Genomic DNA, 23,277 nt, shown 5'->3' on the forward strand with positions numbered 1-23,277 from the left:
CTGCCATGGGGGTATGTATGTTCACCTGCTCATCTTTTCTTGCCCTAGAAAGAAATTCTGTTTCCTCACATTGACTAGGGCTGAACAGAAGGGTCCTATTTGCAGCTTAAGAATAGGGACCAAGGGAGTAGACTGAGGAAAGACAGGGGAAGGAACCAGGACTTCCTCTAATTTTATGAAACAACAAACAACTTGCTACAAAGAACGCAATCTCTTAGTTACTGTTGGTGCATGAGTAAACTGCTGAATCTGTCCTGGAAAACACTGTAGACATACATAAAGTTCTTTAAAATCTAAATACACGGGCTTGATAATTTATTTTTAAAAGTTAAAGCAAGAGAGTGAGAGAGGACTTAAGCATAAAGTCAAATATATTTTAAGAATAAAATTGATGTTTCATAAAATTGATGGAAGTCAGTGTATATGTAACAGAATAAATATACAGCTATTAAAACCTATCAAGTTTTACCAGGTGGTGGTGACACACACCTTTAATCCCAGCATTTGGGAGGAAGAGGCAGATGAGTTCGAGGACAGCCAGGGCTACACAGAGAAACCCAGTCTCAAAAAAGCAAAGCAGAACAAAACTCTACCAAATTTAAGGTCATGAAATTACATGGAAAAAGCAGTGCAAGAATTGAACATATTAGGCCATATGGGAAACAATATTAATTTTAATTAATTAATTTTTGTTTTTTTGAGACAGGGTTTCTCTGTGTAGCCTTGGCTGTTCTGGACTGTTTGTAGACCAGACTGGCCTGGAACTCACAGAGATCCACCTGCCTCTGCCTCCCTGAGTGCTGGGATTACAGGAGTGTGTGTGCAATATGCGCAGGTGTCCTCAGGCCAGAAGCACTGGACACCCCACTGCCCCACTGGAGCCAGTGTTAGTACTGGGGGTTGTTAGCTGCCTATTGTGGGTGCTGGGAATTTAACTCAGGTCCTCTATAAGAGAAATAACTGCCAAGGCGTCTCTCCAGCCACAATGTGAGAATTTTTAACCAGTGGTACGAAGAATCAGTATAACTTTGGAAAGTATCCATTTAAACTCACCACCATCGCGCTCAAACACTTTCATGTACTTAGGTAACTTCCAAAGATTGATAAGATGAAAACCGAATACTCTTCTTATATAATAATGTCTTATTTTTACAATTAGAAACTTCTATTTTTACCAAAAAGAATGTTTTTAACAGATGACACTTAGGTAACTTCCAAAGATTGATAAGATGAAAACCGAATACTCTTCTTATATAATAATGTCTTATTTTTACAATTAGAAACTTCTATTTTTACCAAAAAGAATGTTTTTAACAGATGACACTGGAAAAGTTTGATGTCCATATACTAAGAAATGAACTCTGAGTCAAACTTCAAGCCATATACAGAACTTTAGTCTAAGATGGATCAGACTTAAACTCAAGATCTTGTCTGTGTAAAATCCAAGCTCTAAACATTTTAGAAGAAAATATTAAAAAGGAAAGTATCTGTGAGCTGTACGAAATGTGTTCACAGCCATGAGTGCACAACTCTTAAAACAGCAAATTGATAAAGTGGATTCCAGAAAAACTTAAAAATAATCTTCAAAAGACACCACTAAGAAAAGGAAAAGGTAGGACGCTGGAGGACAAACCACCTTTATAGAATCTCTGCCTGATAAAGGAACTTGTATCTAGAAAAAGAACTTCCAAAAATCAACAAGGTAGCAGTAATTCAATTAAAAATTATTTTAAAAAGACACAAGCAGGTATTTCCTCATGAAAATATATAAATAAGGGCTGGAGAGATGTTTCAGCCATTAGAGTATTTGCTGCTCTTGCAAAGCCTTTGAGACTGGTTCCCAGCACCCATATCAAGTGGCTCACAATTGCCTATAACTTCACAGCTCCTGGGAATCTGGTGCCCTCTTCTGATCTCTGTGGCCACCTGTACTCACATGCACATCCTCCCACATAGATAAACACACATACAAATAGTTGAAAATAAAAAATATACTTTAAAAAAGAAAGTATACTATTGGCAAGAATTAACCCTCCATGAATAGATACTTGGCATCGCTGGGTATAGGGGAAATGCAAATTAACAGCAGTGAGGTCATTCCATGGGTCATAAGCGGCTGACTTGCTTGGGCAGCTATTGTGCAACAGGCCTCTCTGAAACTGTATTACACACTGGGCACACCCATCAATGGGAAGAAGGTAACAATGATGCAATTCACTTTGAGAACAGTTGTGGCTTCTTAAAAAGTCAAACATGCGCCTGCCATGTGACAGCCATTTCATTTCTATCTATTATGCAAGAGATGAAAACATACATCTTTACAAAGGCTTATGCATGAATATCCAAAGCAGCTTTGTTTTAATAGTTAAAGTCAGATATAGCCCAAATGTTTATCAATGTGCACACAATCCACTAGTGAGAGGCAATAAGGAATAAACAACAGATATTTGTAGAAACATGCATGAATATCAAAATAGTTAATTACATTTGTTGAAATGAGCCAGGCCAGAAAAGGTGCCTGTGGTTCCATTCATAGTAACAGATGTCTAGGAATGTGAAATACACTACAGTGACAGAGCAGGAGGTAGTCGGGGAAGGACTGGTCACAAAGCCTGGGATAAGCCAGCAGGAATGGTAGATACATTTGCTATGTGATACAGTGATAGCCTCCCAGGGCTCCCAATGACGTGAGCTTCACATCTGTCTACTTTATAAATACCACCTACACCTCAAGAAGGCTGTGAGAAAACACGATGGCAGTTTTTGCATTGAAAATATCAGTGAAGAGACGAAACAAATCTCCAGATGAATTTGCTGAAATCTTAAGAGAAAACACTCTAAGAATGGACAAGCTGCAACCTTTGCAAAGGCAACGGCTCAAGACTAAAATCTCTCCTTCCCACTCAGAGGGGGAGACGATGTGAGGAAACTGAGTGTAGCTGTGAGCCTTGAGCCCTGAGTAGGAAAGACACACATCTACTGGCTTTAGAGCCACATTCTCAGCTGTTGTACTTGGAGGATCCACAGCGGCTCACCTGTTGCTTAGGAACAGGCTTATCATACCACATGATTTAAAGGCTCCAGGAATACACTCTAACTGGAATTGAGACCGGTGGATAATAAATAGTTCTAGGATATGTCCCATTTATTAAATACCAAGGAAGTGTCTGCTGAAGTGTCTGGGTGCAGCTTCTATACTGCTGTAAGTACTGATGATCTTGGACTTCCATTTAATTTGATTAAAAAAAAATTTTTTTAACTTCACACTCTACAAAGGCACACACATATAACCCTTTTGACTGTACTCTCAGTATTTGGTGAATGGCATGAGATGTTCAATACCTCATTATAAAACTGGCTTTCTGTTTGGCAATTCTGTTCTGTGTAGGATGATTTAACAGGCTCACATGCTTGCTAGATAAGGCACAATACATACATTTTCTGGCCATAAAACCCATTACTTTGTATGCTAATTTAGAAAATAAATTTGAAAAAATACATTTTCAACCTGCAGCACTGAAGAACTTTAAGCTTACAGTAGGCTTTAGACTGTGGCCCATCTATTGCAGGACCTAAAGCATTTATGTGCTCATTAGCAACAGCTTTCCAAGGAAAGACATGCCCTGGACACTGGTAGACATGTTCAGCTAGGAGTATCTTCATCTAGTTTTAAAACAGACAGGCTGGGCGTGGTGGCGCACACCTTTAATCTCAGCACTCGGGAGGCAGAGGCAGGTGGATCTCTGTGAGTTCAAGGCCAGCATGGTCTACAAAGCAGGTATAGGACAGCCAAGGCTAACAGAGAGACCCTGTCCAGAAAAACCAAAAAACCAAAAACAAACAAACAGACAATATGTGACATTTTATGTTTCTGAATTATCTTTCTATTATTTCTTATTTTGATTAACACCAGAGCAAGACAAGTAAGTATGACCCAAAGAACAAGTGTGAGCCATATATGGGTAGGTATTCCAAGTAGAGGGAACTAGAAACAGGGCTAGAAACGTGCAGGAAATACATTGTATTTTAAGCAAAATATAAAAGTTGGAGACAGGAACTATGTGATTAGATGGGTGAAGGGGTTAAGTTACCACACACTGAAAATTTGAAAATTATCATTACAAACTGCCCCAAACACAGGTGCCTGTCCAGCTTCCTCCTGAAACCTGCTCGTAGCCCCATGCTTAGAGTGTGCCAGTCTTTAGGTGCCTCTGCTGCTTTCTGAAACAGAATCCAGCAGTAGTCACTACCTTCTGGTTCCTAGCTAGCTTAGCATTAAAAAAAAAAAAACAAAAACAAAAACAAAAACAAAACAAAACAACTTTCTTGGATTATAAAACCGTAAACTCACTTTGTTGCACTTGCTGAGGGGTGATAACCAAAACTCACTAGTAAGAAGCTTAGGGCCACAGCAGCTAAGGTAGCCCCTTTCCCACTGGTGTGCTCCATGCCTCTGGGCCCTTGACCTACTGTGACATGGGAACCTGAGAGTAATTTCATACTCTCAGACAGTGTGGGTACCAGACAGGGAACTTCTGGTATTTACCTTTGCACCCGGCTCCTTTAAAGTTTACTTGGAAAAAGCCCCAACAAAGTCTCACTCTGACTCAGGCAAAAGCAGTGCAGGAGACAACCACAAAGATGAACTTCTACTGAAACTAAGGGCTGACCCAAAGCCTACCTGACCAGTATGACTTTGCACACTTTACTCTCTCTTAAAAATTGTATGTATGTATGTATGTATGTATGTATGTATGTATGTATACACACACACACTTGGTTGTTGTGGAGGTCAGAGGACAGCTTGTGAGAGTTGGTTCCTTCCTTTTACCATGTGTGTCCTGGGGATTGAACTTAGGCCATCAGGACTGGTGACAGCCATGGAAAGCTTGCTCATCTTTAACATTCTCCTTTGAAGGACAGGAGTGAATACTTCGTCTACAGTGCTGTGCCAGCTAAACAAAGTAATGCATATAGTGTTTAGGGTAGTCCCGAGGACTCCCTATAGAAGGCCACTGCACTGTGCTGCTCAGCAATTGGTGCTGTCCTACAATGTCCAATGTCCTGAGGTGTACAGGACTAGGGCTGGTGAGATGGCTCAGTAGCAACCGGTGTTTGATGAGCAGTGACCTGAGCTCAGTCCCTGGAAACTAAGTGAAAGGTAGAAGCAGAGAATCAACTCTACATGTGTGTCATGGTACATGCATGTCCCTGCCATAGTATAGGTACATCCACACAGTAAGGATAATTTATAAAAACAAGGACTGATCCCTTCTCCCAGTACAGGCTCTTATACAGATGGCAGTCATCGGAGAAACAAAAAGAGCATTGTGGTCATGTCTGTGGACAGACAGGCAGGAGATATCTTGGGTCTTACGGTAACTGTTAAACCCATATCACAACAACAACAACAAACTCTGCTTTTGAGTGAAATGGAATGCCTATTCAGAGATGGACTTACCCTTGCTTGTAGCTTAACTGTGGTTGGTAGGACTATTACGCCCTTTAAAACATATACAACCCACGTGCCTCTCTTTCACACAGCCCAGTGGTTCTCAACCTTCAGAAAGCTGTAATATAGTTCCTCATGTTGTGGCATCCCCAACCATAAAATTACTTTTGTTGTTACTTCATAACTGTCATTTTGCTGCTATTAGAAATCATATGTAAATATCTGTGTTTTCCAATGGTTTTAGGCTACCCCTGTGAAAGGGTCATTCAGCCTCTAAAGGGGTCACATCCCACAGGTTGAGAACCACTGAAAAAGCCCCTCCCTCATCACCCATAGTATCCTCGAGGCTAAGGTAAAGGCTGGCCAGGTTGTGTGGAACTAACTCCCACCCAGCATGGCAAAGAAATGGAACATGGAGGGAAGCCACAGGGAGAAATGGGGGTCTAATCCTGGAAAAATGTGAATTTCCCACTAAGACTTCTACTATGAAGAGGGTTGTTCTACCAGGAAGCAATTTTGTTCATTTTTCATTAATTAATTAATTTAACCACTTTACAATCTGGTGGCAGCCCTCCTCTCCTCCTAGTCCCACCCTCACCCCCCTCATCCATCCCCCTTTTCCTTCTCCTTAGAGAAGGGGAGGCACCTCTTCCCACCCCCCGCCCATGGGTGCCAACCCATCCTGGCACATCAAGTTGCATCAGGATTAAGCCAGACAAGGCAGCCCAGCTAGGGGAAAGGGATTCAAAGGCAGGAACAGAGTCAATGACAGCCTCTATTCCAATTGTTAGGGGATCCATATGATGACCAAGCTGCACATCTGCCACATATGTGTGTGGGGGGGCTAGGTCCAGCCTATGCATCCTCTTTGCTTGGAGGTTCAGTCTCTATGAGTCTCGATGGGCCTAGGTTAGTTTACACTGTAGGTCTTCTTGTGGTATCCTTGACGTTTCCTGCTCCCTCAATCCTCAGGAAGCAGTTTCTAGTTTTCAAACAGATGATGTGTGCCGTATGATGCTTCTAAGCAATACTCTTATTATTTTTACATTATTGTTTACTTCTTGCAAAAGACATTTCTAAACTAGATGCAATTTTAACTAGTAAATTTATATTAGGTTCACCTTGTCAAAATGTCAATTTTAATACCAACAGCATATGTCAAATATATAATCGCTCTATGTCCTGGCCACATTATTGGTCTTCTTTATCATCTGAAATAGTTTTTCTGGCACTGATCACAAAGAAATGCTATATGGATCTCAGCATATACATTTCCACGCATTAATGTCTGTGTAATTGTGATGTAACTTTGGATGTTTCTAAAATTGTAAGGAACACACTACCAGTTCTAGCCCAGGTAAATGAGAAGTAGAAAAAGCCTCAGATAATCACGAATCAACCAAAATGAATCACTGACTGGCAGCTCTTTTGCATGCTGAACAAAAGCTGTTTTAGATAACATAAACCTACGGTTTGATTCGGCCAGGGGAAGACAGAAAACACCGGCTTCAGAAGTATCAAGGAACTGCAAGGAATTGCTGGGTCTATCTGTAATGCTCTCAACTGGCTCCAGGGATGGACACAGAGTTCAAGCTCCATCAGAACCAGCATCGTGCTTTACTCCCATTCTTCATGCTCAACATTCGGAACACAGAACACATAGAAGGAACTCAAGTATGTGCTGAATGGATAGAAAAGAGGAAGAGGAAGGGGGAAGAGGAGGACCCTTTCCACTCTATTGGCCCAACAGATGATGAAGAAAACAGTTGTTTCTACAAATGACTGAGAACTGACAGATTTGGAAATTCTCTGGACTCTTCTATTGCGTATCTAACATTTAAGGAGATAAGGCCCTTTTCTTGACTTGGCCTATTCTTCATGGGTGCCAGGATGCTGTAGTCACTGTGCCACCTTGTGGTCATGACTGGAAAGTTCATTTTCCTTTATGGAACAGATAGTCCCCTCACCTGCACAGAGGTACCAGGAATGAGGAGGAACTTAGAAGCGAACCAATGCCAAGCATCCCACTTAAAGTGCCACTAGAAACACAAAGATCTATAGTCTACAGGGGGACATGTGTCAACAGGGTACTGATGGCTTATCATTACTGACAACCAAAACCAGAAAGTAGAAACACCACAAAATAAACACAGGCTAGGTACAAAGAAAATTCACAGAAAGAACATATCTGGGGGAGGGGGTGTTTCAGAGAGGAGGTTCAGGAGAACAGGTCCAGAGCTGGGGTGCGCAATGACAGGAACTAGGCTTCCCTTGGTGGGAGCCATGGTGTCTTAGGAAAGGAGCATCAGGTGAGGTTGGGAAGGACAAAGCAGAAGCAGCTGCTAGACTTGGTGTGCATGTGAAAGCAAACTCATCCAGGAAAGACAGGCAATGTGGTCTGGGTAAAGGGCTTGGCTTTCCTCAGCTTCAGGTTCCTCAGCTATCAAGTGCGAGAGGTCAAAGGCTACTGGCCTACTGTGGACGGACACTGAATAGGGCACATCCCATAGGATGGGAAGCAGTCAACTTCAGTGAACTTCACAGCAGCTGAGCAAATGTCAGTTGAGTGAAGTCACTAGCAGCTTACTTAAGTGCCCTAGACCCTAGAAAACAAGCAGAGCTATTTTATTTTTAAATGTTGTAAATTTCTTTACTCTTCTTTCTCCCTAACTAACCTCAAACTCATGTAGGGTCCAATCTTTCATTTCCCAAAAGGTCCTACCACCTTCCTAGGCAGTTGAGTGAGGACAAAACTTCATGCTGGCATCACTTTGGGCTCTTCTTCCTCCAGCACAGTCAGGAAGGCGTGGTGACAGGGGGATGGATACATGGATGGCATGAGGGCCTGAGAAGATCGAGAAAAGGACTACCCTAGCCCGAGCCCTGCCCTTCCCAACCTAGCCCCTGTGTGAGGGAGAGGTGAAGGCATGACTGGCCAGTCCTGTAATACCTAGCAGAGCCACAACCCTTCCTAGAGTATCCCAGCTCAAGTTGTGGATTTTTAGCACGGCTCTGCCTGGTGACTTAGAGCTGTTACTGTGGACATACTCCTAGGTCTGGTTCTCCATCAAGCTGGTATCCATAGGTGGGAGGGAGAACCAGTCCCTCCCTACCCTAAAGTATCACAAGCTGTACCAGGTGAGCAGCCAGCCAGAAGCAGGGGCAGCCAGGACCCAAGGGTAGCTCACCCACACATCATAAATGCTTTTAGTGAGTGGTACTCCTTGGAAGAGTCTGGATCACAGAAGAGGCCCTGGGACTCTTAGAATTCAATACCTACCATCCAGTAGGCTGGAATGGTTGAAGAAGGGTACGAGGTAGGAGTTACTGTGCCAAGGACATTACTACATTGGGAATGCAGATAAGCAAGTAAGAGGTGGTGAGTAGCTGCCTCCACAGGAAGGCCCTATACCCAGTACTGGATAGTCTCATGAGATCTGAGGACCCCTGAAGTAAGAAAGACTGCTCTGGGGAAAAGGGGGAAGGCCTAATGACTTCCCCTTGGGAAGTCTCCCGCTCTACTCGTGGGTGCGCTGGAAGGGAGCAGAGGGGTCACACAGGCTTCTCGGAGGAGTTAGGGGGTATAGTGCATATCCTCTGCTCCGCCTTGGACCAGGTGTCTGCCTGAGCTGGGCTGCTCTGTCTAACTAGTGCAGGCTGCTGGGGCAATGTTGGTCCTTTCCCAGGGTCCGCTAGTAGAGACTTGATGTTTAAACCTTCCCTGGATTGTTGTGGGATCCTGAGTGGCTCATAGGGCAGGCCATGGAGCACGTAGGGGCTCAGGTCCTTGGCGAAAGCTCTGTGTGTTCCCTGGGTCTGCCATTGCCAGCCCAGGGCAGCGTTCTGAAGGTACCGCGCCTGCTAGGGTCAAGACTCCCAACTGCTGCCCAGAAGTAGCCCTTGGCTTGGGGCTTCACATGCTCCTTGGGTACCTTAGGGAAGCAGGGGTTAGAGGAAAGATTGTGGTGGATAGCATCCTTCCAGCCCTCAAAGTTGTTCCTGAAGAAGGGGAACATCGCCTAGACCTGATGGATCATACGAGCCAGCTTCAGGCTGTAGAAGATGCAACCTGAATTTCTAAGGCAACCATGGCTAATGTGGTGTAGGGGGTTATTGCTTCTTCCTCCTCTTGCGGGATGGGGGTGGGGCTTGAGGGAGGCTCTGTTCATGCATGGGTGGCAGCCATGGGCTGGGGCCTGGCCTAACAGAGGGCTCAGGGCAGCCGCACAGCATGTGCTGAGGCGGAGTCCCAGCCTGAGCCCATGCTACCTTCGAGCGATTTAAAGAGCAGGGGGAGAGGGCTAGAATGCAGCTGAGGGGCAGCATGCTTGCCTAGCATAGACGAGGCCCTGCTTGCAATAGCCAGTGCCACAAAAAATATACAGAAAATAATAAAAATAAACAAAGCTCAGGGTGAGTATAGAGAAGGGCGGTGGCAGAGACACTTAAGACTTTGCGAGCGTGGGAAGGAACCCAATGCTGGGAGTAAACAGAACAGAGAGACAGGCAAGAAACTGCAAGGAGGCTTACTACACAGGGTGAAAACCCAAGAGCCTGTCCTGCCTCAGAGGAAACTGGGCATGTGTCAGGAAGGAACTGTTCAAGGCAGGTTCCCTTGGAGCTCGCTCACTCCTTGCCACCAAGCTGGCTCTGGCTACTGTTCCAGATGTTCCGGTAGCAGCCCTCCTTATGCCTCCCCACCACGAAGATTCCTCTCTCCTGCTTTGCTTTTCTTGGCTCTCCAGAGCTTTTAGTAATCTTGGAAAGAGTTGTCTTTAGGGGAACAGTAGAGTCCAGAGTTGAGGGAGGGGAGAGAATGTTCTGGGGCAGAGCCAGGGAGTAACCCAGGCCCACATTCTGAGAGGCATTGAACTCACTCTCACTTTGCATTTGCTGCTTTTGCATCACCTAGTAATGTCCTTAGTCATCAGGGTGGCCAAGAAGAGCAAGGCAGGAGGGAGCAGTCTTCCAGGTAGGGAATAATGAGTGCTGCAGAGCATCATGGGAATGTGTGGTATGTCTGCAGGACTATAGCTTGAGAGCACCTTGATCATGACTTGAGAGTAGTTCAAGTCTTTCAGAAAGCTGTAACATCAATGTACAACAACAACAACAGTGACGGTCCTGAGCATGGCAAAGAAACATGGGTTCTGAGCAGCCAAGCAGATGCTGCCAATGCACACACATCCGATGATGCAGTGCGAAAACACACACCTTCTGAGTCAGTCTTTTGGGGAAAGTAGTTAAGTTGGACAATGAGATTTGGAGTCCAGGAAAGATTAGCAGTCCTACATCAATGGCAAATGTAATGATAATGCTAAGGTGACTAGTTTTTTTTTTTGTTTTCATTTTTGGTTTGTTTTGAAACAGGGATTCTCTGTGGAGCCTTGTCTGTCCTGGACTCACTTTGTAGACCAGGCTGGCCTTGAACTCACAGAGACCCGCCTGCCTCTGCCTCCCTGAGTGCTGGGGTTACCTGGCTATCAAGGTGACTGTTAAAGGGAAACAATGGCAGACATAGGTGAGAAGGCAAAAGCATAGACAATGTGGGTCATATTATAAGTGACGATATAGGGCTGAAGAGGTAAGAGCACTGCCTGACGTTCCAAAGGACCTGGGGTCCATTCCCAGCACCCACATGGCAGCTCACAACTGTAACTCCAGTTCCAATGGATCTGACACCCTCACACCAATGCACATAAAATAAAATAAATTAAATAATAAAAAAGAAGTTAAGATATAGACACTCTCATGTCCAAATGACCATGTGACTGACATGCCAAGGGAAACACAGGCATTCATCTTTTTGCCCATTCATTTTATACTTAAGAACTGAGGCACTGAGAAACTAGAAAGTACAAGCCAACTGGGAGAAAGCTGGTGTTCATTCACAAAGATCTAGCTGTTGAGAAACAGAGGAAGCAGCACACATGTAATTGGGAAGCTAACTTTATCCAATGTGAGATTTGATATTTTTTAAGTGTATTCTACAGCAGAAGAGCCCAATCTGGTTGTAATAGCTATTATAGGCTCTAAAAAAATGCAAAGGAAATATCCATTCATGTTTTCCGTGGCCTTTATGATGGGATCCCCAATGCTGTGCTAAGATTCTCAGTCTCTATTCATATTTATGGTATCCTGATGTTTATGACACTTAATTCAACATTACATTTTAATTCAGTCTTTAAAACTTTTCCCCCTGAAAGATGACTGGAAAGCGCAAAGCAGACTGAATTCTACTACCATAGAGGGGACCATTCCCGTGTGTCATTGTAGGAAATGCCAATGTGCTGGTGAGCTGGGACAGGTGGAAGAACAGTGCCACCAAAGGGAAGTGCAAAGGAAGTGTCAGAACAGCAGAAGACAGGAAAGCAAGGGGCTAGAACGTGTATAGTGATGATACTACAAAGCAGGCACATGATGATAATAAAAACAGAACCCCTGGATTTGGGTCCCTGGCGGAGTGGAGTATTTTCTTTCATGATGGGCTAGATGGGGAGATAAAGGAAAGAGATCACACACACAAAACCAAACTGTTTTTTCAGGAGCCTGGCGCTGTCGAGGGAAAAGATACTTAAGGAGGGGTTGGGATGCAGGGAGAGAGGAAGAATGGGAAATCTCAGCATGGGAGGGGTAGCCTAAGCTGGGCTGGCATAACAGGTTATCTCAGCAGCTATACATGCCATGCATAGCCATATATGGTACAGCGACTTCAGCTAGAGAGACTCTCCCCTGGGCTCTGAAGACGTGTCTGCAAACACCACAGAACCCCAGAAGCAAGGGAATGCCAAGCGGGGTCTGTGTGGAAGGCACAACACTTCGGAAAGAAGGCCAGGCACCTGCAGGCAACAGTGCCAGCAGGAGGGAAGGGTGAGACTGCAGGGAGAGGACTCAGCACAGTGAGGAGACTGTGAGTTTCCTAAGCAGGACAGAAACCCACAAGGGCTGATATAACACAGTCCTTGTCTTGTAGGCCAGCCTCCCTACTATGTGCCTGTTCCCCCCCCATCTGCCCCCTGCCCCCCGCGGTATCCTGATTCTCAGCCACGGAGCTGCGCACGGTTGCCAGGCTACTCCTCTGTGAGCCCAGCTCTTTGTTCTTCTTCCACATGTGCACTGGTGATTATGCCCCTGCAACAGAAGTGCAAAACGGTAACTCCGATTCCAAGCGAGTGTTCATGGGTAGTTTCATGATGAGAAGCCTCAGTCCTGGGACAATTACTGATGTCTAAGCTGCAAGCTGTAGGGGTGCTGAGAGCCAGGCATTATTGACAATAAATGCCTACATCTTTCTGGTGAACATGGGCCCATGGGGAACCCCTGAGCCTCCAACATAGCAGAGACTCCCATGTCAAAGGGGGAGTGTGCCCCATATCTTCCTGCTCAGGTTATTCTGGATGAAGAGGGACCTCAAGTTTCCTAACTCCACATCCTCTGCTTGAACAGCACTGTATGGAGCAAACTGTGAGGCTGGCTATGAGGCTTGCCCTGGTCACAGCTCAGCATCCCCATCTCCTCTTGCCGTGCACAGATCCCTGGGAAACACCCTCTCCAGTGTGACTATGCCTCTGTAGCAGACAGGTAGCACACTCTGACCCCTCTCAGCTCCCCCCCCCCCCGAAACAATTTCTTTCTACCTAGATGCCACTCTCTCTTTTTTTCTTGCCTATTTCTAGCTCATGCCTTTCCCAAGGCTCACCTCAAGTTTTTCTTCTCCCTCCCATGGACACTATAGTGCTTGATATCTATATTTTTCAGTGGACATTTAAAAACAGCACCTTTGTGTTCTTTTTGTACTTTCGCCCACCGTCTAAATGACATTTTTAAAGGCAAGGAAAAAAAAAAAGAAAGAAAGAAATGAATATGGGCATCCTAAAAGAATTGGCATGGGTACCCCTCCTACGCTGGCTTTCACTTAGCACAAGAATAAAGTTTTAGTTATCAGGATGCACAGTGAAAACAAAGCTAAACCTGTCCCACTGGCGGGTAACAGCCATCACTCTAAGCAGTGGTATGGCATGGCTCTCCCCAGCCGAGTGAAGGCAAGAGCGTTAGAGTCTATATTTTAAAACAATGTAAATCCTGTGATTTTAGATACCTCTGTATAACTGCTTATATTGCTTTGTTAAAATAGGGTCAGCTGGTCCACTCTTATCGTGAGGTTGCTATGAAGATGAACAAGCTGAAACAAATAACTTATTTTTTTTTAAAAAAAGTTTCTTTTAAAATGATAATACTCAATACTGATTCAAAATTTAACCACATTTTCATGTCTGTTATTTTTTAAATCAAAATGGTATTTATGGAGACAAAAGCAATTCCCATCCCTCCAAGATGGGGAGCATTACAAAGTGGGGCTATTGAGTTTGGCGTTTAGTCAGGGAATCACACACACATTGCAGTGATTTCTTTTAAGGCTATAAGTATGTGTTGGTCTTAGAAGCTCAATATCTAAAATTAGCCAACCTCAGCAATACTTTCCACTGCTACCATACACAATTACATTATTTACTGAAGCAAAACCATTCAAAACTTCTGAAAAAAACAGTGACCATTCAGAATTCAGGTGGTTTGGCCATAAATCTGTCTTAAAGCAACTGAGTCTGATCCTTATTGTAAAACATAGTTTAGATTTATAATTTTTTAAAATCTCCTTTAACTTACAGAGTGGATACATTATATATATGGAATTGGATGTATATATATACATGTATGTATATATATATACATATATATATCTTAAGTATTTATACAACATTTTCTAACTTGAGTTACTCAGTGCAAACTTTAAGCCTAAAATTTTACTTTTGCAACAAATCCATTACCTCATAAATATGTTAATATTGGTATTGACATAACTTATGTTTATACTAACAAATTAATTTAAAAATAATTCTTATGGTCTGTCTATACTGAGGCTTTCTTGATGCTTGCAGTACATTGTGTCCGTATGTCCTTACTCACAGACCACTCTGAAAGTGAAATGAGATAAGACAGGTAAAAGCAAGGAATAATCCCATGCTCCAGCCCAAGTGTTTATGGCTACAGCAGCACTGATACTTACATGTGATGGTGATATCATTTAAAAGTCACGTTGGTCAGTGATTCAGAGAATAATTTAACCAATCAGGTTAAGTTTCCTTTCCTTTTAAGCAGAAACAGTCTCTTTGTGGGGGGGGGGAGAGGGGTGTGTGTGTGTGTGTGTGTGTGTGTGTGTGTGTGTGATTGATCATTTTTGGTTTTGCTTTTACTAGGAAGAACTTGTAATTCTAAGTTGGCTAACGTTAAAAATCCTATGACAGCTCTCATCTTTACACGCTCTGAACCTCTGTTTTCTTACTTGACCAGCTTCAAGACACAGCTGAACTAGTCCAACTCTGCTTTATTTTAGTGAAACGGCAGATTAGACAGACAACAGTATTTACCTTTAAAGTTTTTCCCAGTTTTCCTTTTTGGCAGCTGAATACAGTACTTCGGAGCTGCAGAGCTGGAGCACAGCACCACACACAGAGGCAGAGCATGCACAACAGCGTCCGCGCTCAGCTCAGCCTGCACGCTCCTCGTCCACGGGTGCTCCAGAACCCTACCACTTGATAACACGGCAACTGTGTGCCTGCCGCAGCGGCACTGCCATACACAGGGTGGCAGCACAGAGCAGAGCAGAGCCAAGCAGCAAACACACTTGGATGCCAATGGAAGCACACTAGTGTGTCTGAATCCTGATTAGGGAAAAAAGTTCGTAGACACACGGGCATTTTGGTTTTAATTAACAAGTTCCTTTTAATTCTGGCAGAGGAACCATGCACTGCAAGAAGGCTCTTATGAGTCAGCCTCGGAACGGGATCCGTTATTCTTTTCTAAGCTGCTTTCTCCTCTTATTCCTGCAGTGACCAATCATGGGTGAATTGAGTGTAATTTCATTCAAGTATGACACTGGGCCAGTGTCGAGCAGAGCAGCTGAACCTGTAGTGCCTATGTTGAGACAACCTGAGCTACAGCTAGCAGTGCTTCAGGGCAGCCCGTTCTTTTAAGAACAGCATGCTGTGCGAACAGGGGCATACTTAAGAAGTAAAAGTGGTACAAAAAGCTTTAATAAAGCCGAATAAACACTGATAATAGTAGTTTTTTAAAACCCTGAAGTAGCACTGTCCCAGCAAACATGTAATGATAAAAGCTCCGAACACAAGAGATGTGCAGGTGGGTCCTAGGCGCTCCACTACTACTTTTCTTTGAAAAACAATGAATTATTGAAGATACTAAGTTCTTTGATGTATATACCCACTTAAAATATGTTTATTATCTATCAAAGGACAAATGCTCTGACCTCTTGCAGACTGCCAGACTTTTCAATTTTATTTTATTATTATTATTATTTTTAACAGTTACGTTGTTTACAAATTTCCAGGACTTTAAAAACAGATTCAGAAACAAAAATAGCTCGTTCAATTAAAATTCTGTCATTTCAACAGTAAATCAATTTATTCTGATAAATCTTTAAATCTTTCTTTTAGTCCAATTAAATTTATTATTTGATGGTTTGTTTTCATCTCAGCTTAGGTAAACAATTATGGTGATATACCTTCACATACAGTACTCCGAAACACAATGCAGAACAAATTATTTTTGAGGCATGCCTTACACCTTTTTTTCTAGAAGTCTGAAAGAAATCACCAGGAAGGCTGACACATGCACTGTCTACAGAGCAGAATGAAATCACTGATCTGGGCAGCATCAGTGTGAGGCTGCGCAGGCTTTAAGAGAAAGCAGAGCATACTCTGTCACTGAGTCCTACGGACGCACACTGTACTCACCAGCACTTCTGTTCTTGGAAAACCTCTAAACTCCTCCAAGGGCTGCTTCCACCATTCTTGGGGTTACCTAGTGTATTGCACATCCAATTCTACCTTAATGTTGAAATCACATGCATTTACCAACACTTTTCAAATAAAATAGTAATTTTAGAAGAGAAACTCAACCAAGACAGAAATTTACTAAATTAATTACCTCAAACAATAACAAATTACCCAAAACACGGGAAGAACATTTCCTAACCTTTACTTAAGCAATTTTAAAGGTCCTAGGAGTGAACTGACGTCTGAGGCTGGGCTTGCAACAGGGTGTACTGGGCATAGCAGTGCTTATTTAAAGGATATGGCACGTCTTACCCAAATGCGTAAGATAACAATTTTTTCATAAACTTAACAATTATGACAAATTTCATGTCAAAGTAACAGTGAGTGGAGAAGAGAAATTGTACTTAGAAAATACAAAAGGCAACCTGAGAAAGGGGATGCATTCTTGTACAAATGCTCTTCTGTTTCACTGCCTTATGGTGATACAATAGAACCTTTTTAATCATCACTCCTTTGGGCATGATGAGAACTAATTTGGGCGCTGTAATTATAGCATTAAGACAATACAAGAAAATACAATTGATTTCCTGAGAAAAACTGAGCAGACTAACAGCATTCAGTTGGTGCTGTTTTGAACCTGCAAAGCTAAGCAACCTGAAGCCGCCAGCTTTGGTTTCTTAGAATTCTCTCCATCAAGAACAATCACCTGATGCATCTTCAGAGAACCACAGCTGATGGTAGCACTTTCTAATTCTGCGTTTTAGACAAGGTCTACAGTCCTCATTTAAAATTTGATTTTTAGTTTTTTTTTTTTAAAGCACCTTAAAGATTCTAATGTACACTGATCAGACAATAGCTATTTTCTTAAAAAGCCAGATGGCAGCTCTCTTTGATTGTAGCATTTACTCTGAGAATTAATACTTTCATACTGGAAAACTATAGCATGGGAAATCATAAACAGCCCACATGCAATGCACCAACACTGGTATGGGACAACAATTTAAATATGAACAAGTGAAAGGCTTAAAATGAGACTCTTATTCTCCAAGACAGATTTCAAGAATCTGCAGTGCCCTGTCACCCACCACTGCAAAGGACTCCTGCACTCTCAGAGAGCTCTCCAGAGCTAAAGGTAAATTCTGCTCTAGAGCTCACTGCAGCAGGGTTCAGTTCTCCTTCAGAGCATCAACTGCTCAGCAGTAAATGAGAAAGAGAAATATGCCTTTAATCAGCAGCACACACCTAAGATATTCTGAAATTAACAGGCTTACTGGTGAAATACACTTATCTTTATCTTGTAAAAGCTTTTAAAGTGTTATTAAGACTTAAGAAATTATTCAAATTTCTCTTAAAACCTGCACAGAGCAAAACTATTCTTAGCATGGGGCTTTAAAGTTTATTTTACTAACCTAAAAAAGACATTTTAAGCTTTCAGATAAACAACAAAGAAAGTAATTTTCAGTGATCCCTAAGGCTCTCAGACCATTTCACACAAATACATATTTAAATTCTCTCTAAAATCTTATTAAAAATAGCAGAAAATGACCTTTTCCTTTTGCCTTTGTTAAAAAATGAATTTCAAATCATTACTAAAAATCATTATTAGGATTTAGTTTAATCCACATCTAAAGGAAGAGAAAAGGCTTTGGAAATCTTGTTTTAAAAGGTGATTACAGATCTAGCAATTTGCACTAAAACCATTCTCTGATCAAATCCCCAAAGCACCACTCTGTTTTTTCTTTCTTTCTTTCTTTCTGATAAATTTGTGATTTTTTTGCTTTGTAGCTGTTTATTCTTTATTCACACAAGTTGAATTTTAAATTTACCATAACTATTACTTTATTCTGAAATTCTCATTTCTCCAGTTTCTCATCATTATATTTTAACATTTTAGTTTACACTGATGTGGTACACTGTTCAAAAGTCTGATTCATAAAAGGCATCAAAGCCACATTTTTTGTTCTCAAACATCTTCATGTTTCTAGGTTTTATACTTAAAAAACAGGGCAAAGGAATATTTTTAGCAAACTGCTTTTTCTATTAGCCTAGGCTATGAGTGCAGAAGTTCACTCACAACACATGCACATACATTTCATAGGTAGTCATCTCAAATTCCCAACACATACTGTGGTTAGCTTTAATACCAGGACCCCACAGTAACTCTGCTTACAGGACATACAGGGACCTTTAAACACTAACAATTTTAATGCAACATCACACTACTTCACTTTAAAAAATTGATATTATTTGTTTTGTAACTTTTTTTTGTACTTGATAGGCATTTTTTTTTAAAGTACAATCCTTAAGAACAGCAAACACCAATACATATACAAAATCAGAACATAAAAGCATTCAAATGTCTTTGATAGGTCCACATCACCATATCCTGGTCAACTCTGCCCTGTAAGGAGGAGACACTAGGTAGGAGAACACACTAGGTAGACTGCAAATCTCAGGGAGATAGGCCAATACATTTAAAAGCAAAACTCAAACTACGTCTCTGTAATAATTTCCACTAGGCTTTTATACAGATATCTTTCTCAAAACGTCAAATGTTAATAACTACATACCAACCTTTCATAAAAATTTATAACCTGGAAATACTCATTTACTTTCTCAATTTTTATCTGAAATTAAATTTACAAATGAGATATAAAAGCTGCCCTGATGTGAAGAAAAATCAGTAACACGGTAGATTTTCAGATTTGAGAATTTCGAAAAAGTTAGCAATGAAATGATCACAAGAAAGCAACAATAAATCACCTCTAAAGTGCCTGTGTGTTAGGGTGGAAAAGAGCTCTTTTTCATGGGTTTTGACATCACAGTGAGCCTTGCAGTTCCTCAATCTGGTGTACCCTGCCCTTGCACTGATCTTATTTGTAAATACTTTTCTAAGGGTACCTAAACATTTACTAATTGCTTAAATATGCCGCTTACATTAATTCCTGTGAGAACTAAGGGAATAAGGGTCCACCTTTGTTTTCAATCAATGCTTTCCACATGCTTTCTACATAGCCAGTGCTTCAGAAAAAAAATGTTTATCAGGTCCTTAAACCACTTTAAGTGATGGCTCAGGGGACAGTTTCTCCCCTTCCACCCTCAACTGACCCACTTGCTTAGCTTTTGCTCGACAGAGACACTTTTCTCCTTCTGAAACTCTCCTCTCATGTGTAACAAGTTAATTTTTTACATGTTAAATTCTCAAAGAACAAAACTGCAAATAAACAATATTAAAGTGTTCCTAGAAGGATGAACATTTTGATTATACAACTTGAGAAAAAATGATTACTGAAGCAAACTTCAAAGACAGCCATAGATATAGGTTTTAGTTTACCTTCTAAAATCCCAAGAACATGACGTTTAATTGAGAAAACAGTAATTTAATTTTTAGGTAAATTTCCAGAATTCCATATGAAAATGTACGTGATAACAACCAGAATTATGATAATAATGAAAGAAAAGTTCCATGTTTGATTGATACTAAAACAAAAAACAGCATTCTTAAAATTTCAAACTATATTAATAAAGGCAAGTTCACTACTTTAACTATAAAATGTCTATTTATTGAAATATCCTGATTATAATAAATACACAGATATAGAGTTCTATCAGTGTTCGCCCACAGTCACGGAATCATCTGGCACAGCAGAAATATTCTTTTTAGAATTTTGAATAGTGACACTGGGCATTTAAGTCTCAGATAAGGATCTTAATCTGTGAAGTTTCTCTAACTTTAAGTGAAGTAAAAATTGTGGAGCATGAGCTACCCTTAGATTACTTTTGTAAACTGGTATAATTTAATAGGTTCCCAGCAAAGGAAGGTCAACAGGTAGGATTTCTAAGGCATCAAGAAACCGTGATACAGGCAAGCCAAACCAGCTCTTGTGGCACTCTGCATCTGAACAAGACACTAAGAGTCACAGGGCACACATCTGGGCATTCTGAATGCCTTTTCTAATTTCGAAAAGTAGCTGGTTTTTACAAAACCCAAACACTAAGGTTATGTCACTCTACATGAGAAAGACTACTCTTTAATAGACGCCCTTCTGATGAGGTTGACAATGAAGGGTAGAATCCTATTTGAAGTGCCCAAACAACTTAAACAGCTCCATGAGCTAACAGAACTAAACGCAAAGCTTACCTTGACTTTTACTGACATTGAATTTATTGGTATTAGTATTTGGTTTGTGGATCCAAACATCTCATGTATTTTAAGCATAACACACAATCCTGGACTACTTATAGACAAAGTAACTATCGAGCCAGAAACACAATGAAAATGCAAAATGAACTTCAGAGGTCTTATAAGTAATGACGGAATTCTGAAGCCTGTGGACAGAAGGTTCCTGTGGGGAGGGGTTATCTTCTTTATTGATATTTTTAATCTCTTTCCAACACATCATGATTTAATAGTGATTTGAGACACTGTGCTTTCTTTAGTGACTTCTTAGAAAGCTGTAGTTATTTCCAAAGTGGGAAACCACAAGATGATGTGTTCACAGGACACTGATAGTGTTTTCGTGGAGGTATTTACAGAAAGGTGCTGAGAAAAGTTCAGTTAGAAACAGGAACTAACACACAATGGACTTCAAAATAATAATTTTTATGCAGTATGGCAAAAGAGAACACTGCCTAAGATGTCTAAAAATTCAGTTCTAACTTCGATCCATTTCTATAAATTGTAAAAACAAGGCAAAATAGAGATTTCCCAAGCTCTATACGCCCGTGGAAACTGAATGTAAGTAGCTCCCATTGCAGACCAGTCTTACTCTTACATACAGCACAGTCAACAATGCGCACATTTCACCTTTTGAAAATACTGTGGATGTCTAAGACACAAGAGCGGATAGCAGCAGCCGATTAGGGAACATTCCTTGTTAAACAAATCACTTCAGCTGCAAAGATGCAAATCGACAGCTTGTAGGATTTTCAGGCATTTCCATTTTCAAAGTGCAAAGTTATGACATATGCATAGGATGGACTTTAAAAATGAGTGTACATGTAAACTTTTCCATGGTCTTCATGAGAGCCAGTCCCGCTTCCCCAGAAATATCTACTGCTTACAATGTGAAGGAATCTTCACCACTTTGCCTTTAATTTTCAACCAGAAGTCCTCAGTGTACCTGAAGCCAATGAATAGTAGGTATTTTACAAAATGGCTGTAAACCCCCATTATGGGCATACATGGCTCTTTGATCTCACTGCACAGAATTCATAACTGTTCAATAATGCTATACCATTACACCACACACCTTCAACTATTTCCATTTTTCCACAATTCCTTCCAAAATCAGCTTCCAGAGCAAAGCAACGTAACATGAAAAGGTTCTGGGAGGGCTTGTTACATAAAAGAACAACGTGGATGAAAACTAAGCCACACACACACACACACACACACACACACACACACACACACACACACACACACACATCCACCTTCTGCTGGGCTTGTTTATCCCTCCTCGCCCTCCATCACTCCTAAACGTGGGTGCACTTGGGTAATGGAAAGAGAAGGCTCTTCCATCACCACACACTTCCAGCACCTCTGCCTTTGGTCCTCGGATGGTAAGTCTGCATAGGTGATGAAAACCCTAAGAAAAGAGAAGCTGTCCCTTTAAAATGCCCTGCTCTGTCCCAGATCCCACGTGGAACCAGCATCAGCAGCACTTTCCCACTAACATCAATGTGATGCAAGAGGCACCATCCTTTTATATACATAAAACCAGAAAACCTCAGTCCAACATTCCTTAGTGAGGGCGAACAGGTGAAGCAAACGTGTCAGGAAGGGAGAAACTAAACAACTCCCCACCCCTCCCCAGAAGCTTCGCCAGTCTTGCCCTCCAGTCTCTCTGGGCAACAGCACCTTTCTACCCCTCCTCTGGAGAGCCCAGTTTAAAGAATGCAGGGAGCCACTAACAAAACCTGAGACATAAATGCGACGAAAATGCAATATAAAGCCGGAAAGGTTTATTCTTCCAATCACACATATTAACTCTATTAAGAAAATGGCATCACTTTTTTTTTCTACCCAAAAAAGCAAACCCCGCAAAGATCATTAAAAGGGAGTTATAAAATAGCAAATATAGTGTTTATCTTATCTCAGATCAGTCCACATTACCAATAAGTTTAGCAGTTTCTGCACTACCACCTCCCCCTCCCTCCCCTTGCTTCTCTTGCATTGGATTTTCACGTTTTCTCATTGTCGGTGGAGTTATAAAAGGCTTTTGCCCTTCGAAAGTTTTAAAAAATAAATAAATATTAACTCCTTGGTCCCTGCAAAGTCAAAATGGACTTCAGGGGAAAGGCGGTTCACACTTTTACCTTTAGCGAGAAAGGGGGGAGCATCCCGGATTTTTAGGGATTTTTTGCGATTTTTTAACAATTTTTATTTGGTTATATGCCTGAGTTCTCCCTCCATTTTGGTTGTTTATGATACTGACAACAAGCTGTCCCTGCTCCGTCCCGATCTCCTGCTTTCATTTAGCACCCCCTCCCCCTACGCCCCCGCCGCCACCCGGCTGGGTCCGGCGCCCCGCGGACCCCGCACCCCGACTCGGCTCTCCCACCTGGGCAGGAGGGCAAAAACACATGCATTTCTCCAGAAAAGAAAAACCTCTTCGGAAAAGGGGGCAAAGTTACCCCAAGTCACTCCCAGTGCCCCCCAAATATTGCCGACCGCGGGTCTCCGCCAGGCCCTTTGGGAAGCGACCTTCCCCCGGGATGTTTTGGTGGAAAATGCGGACAGTTTCCTCTCAAAACCGAATTTATATTAATTTTTCCCTTATTTTTCGGGTCTCTAATGTCTTCCGCTCTCGCTGCTGCCGCTGCCGCTGTCACAATATTCACAGCACCAGAGAGGAGGAGGAGGAGGAGGAGGAAAACTTTTCAAACTTTCCAGACCCTGAATAAAAGGGTTTTTTTTTTCCCACCGACCTCACCTTGGGGTCCCCAGCCGCTTCGCCCCCTGCCCTG

General features: G+C 42.0%; 1 protein-coding gene across 6 annotated transcripts in view; it reads right to left on the reverse strand.

Moving 5' to 3' along the window:
* Window positions 1-23,277, reverse strand: part of PLAG1 (PLAG1 zinc finger) — a 43,790-nt gene that overhangs the window by 20,064 nt on the left and 449 nt on the right. The gene's annotated exons all lie outside the window — the stretch shown is intronic.

The sequence above is a fragment of the Acomys minous genome, assembly GCF_964271855.1.
Source record: "Acomys minous genome assembly, chromosome: 1".
NCBI classification, from domain to species: Eukaryota; Metazoa; Chordata; class Mammalia; order Rodentia; family Muridae; genus Acomys; species Acomys minous.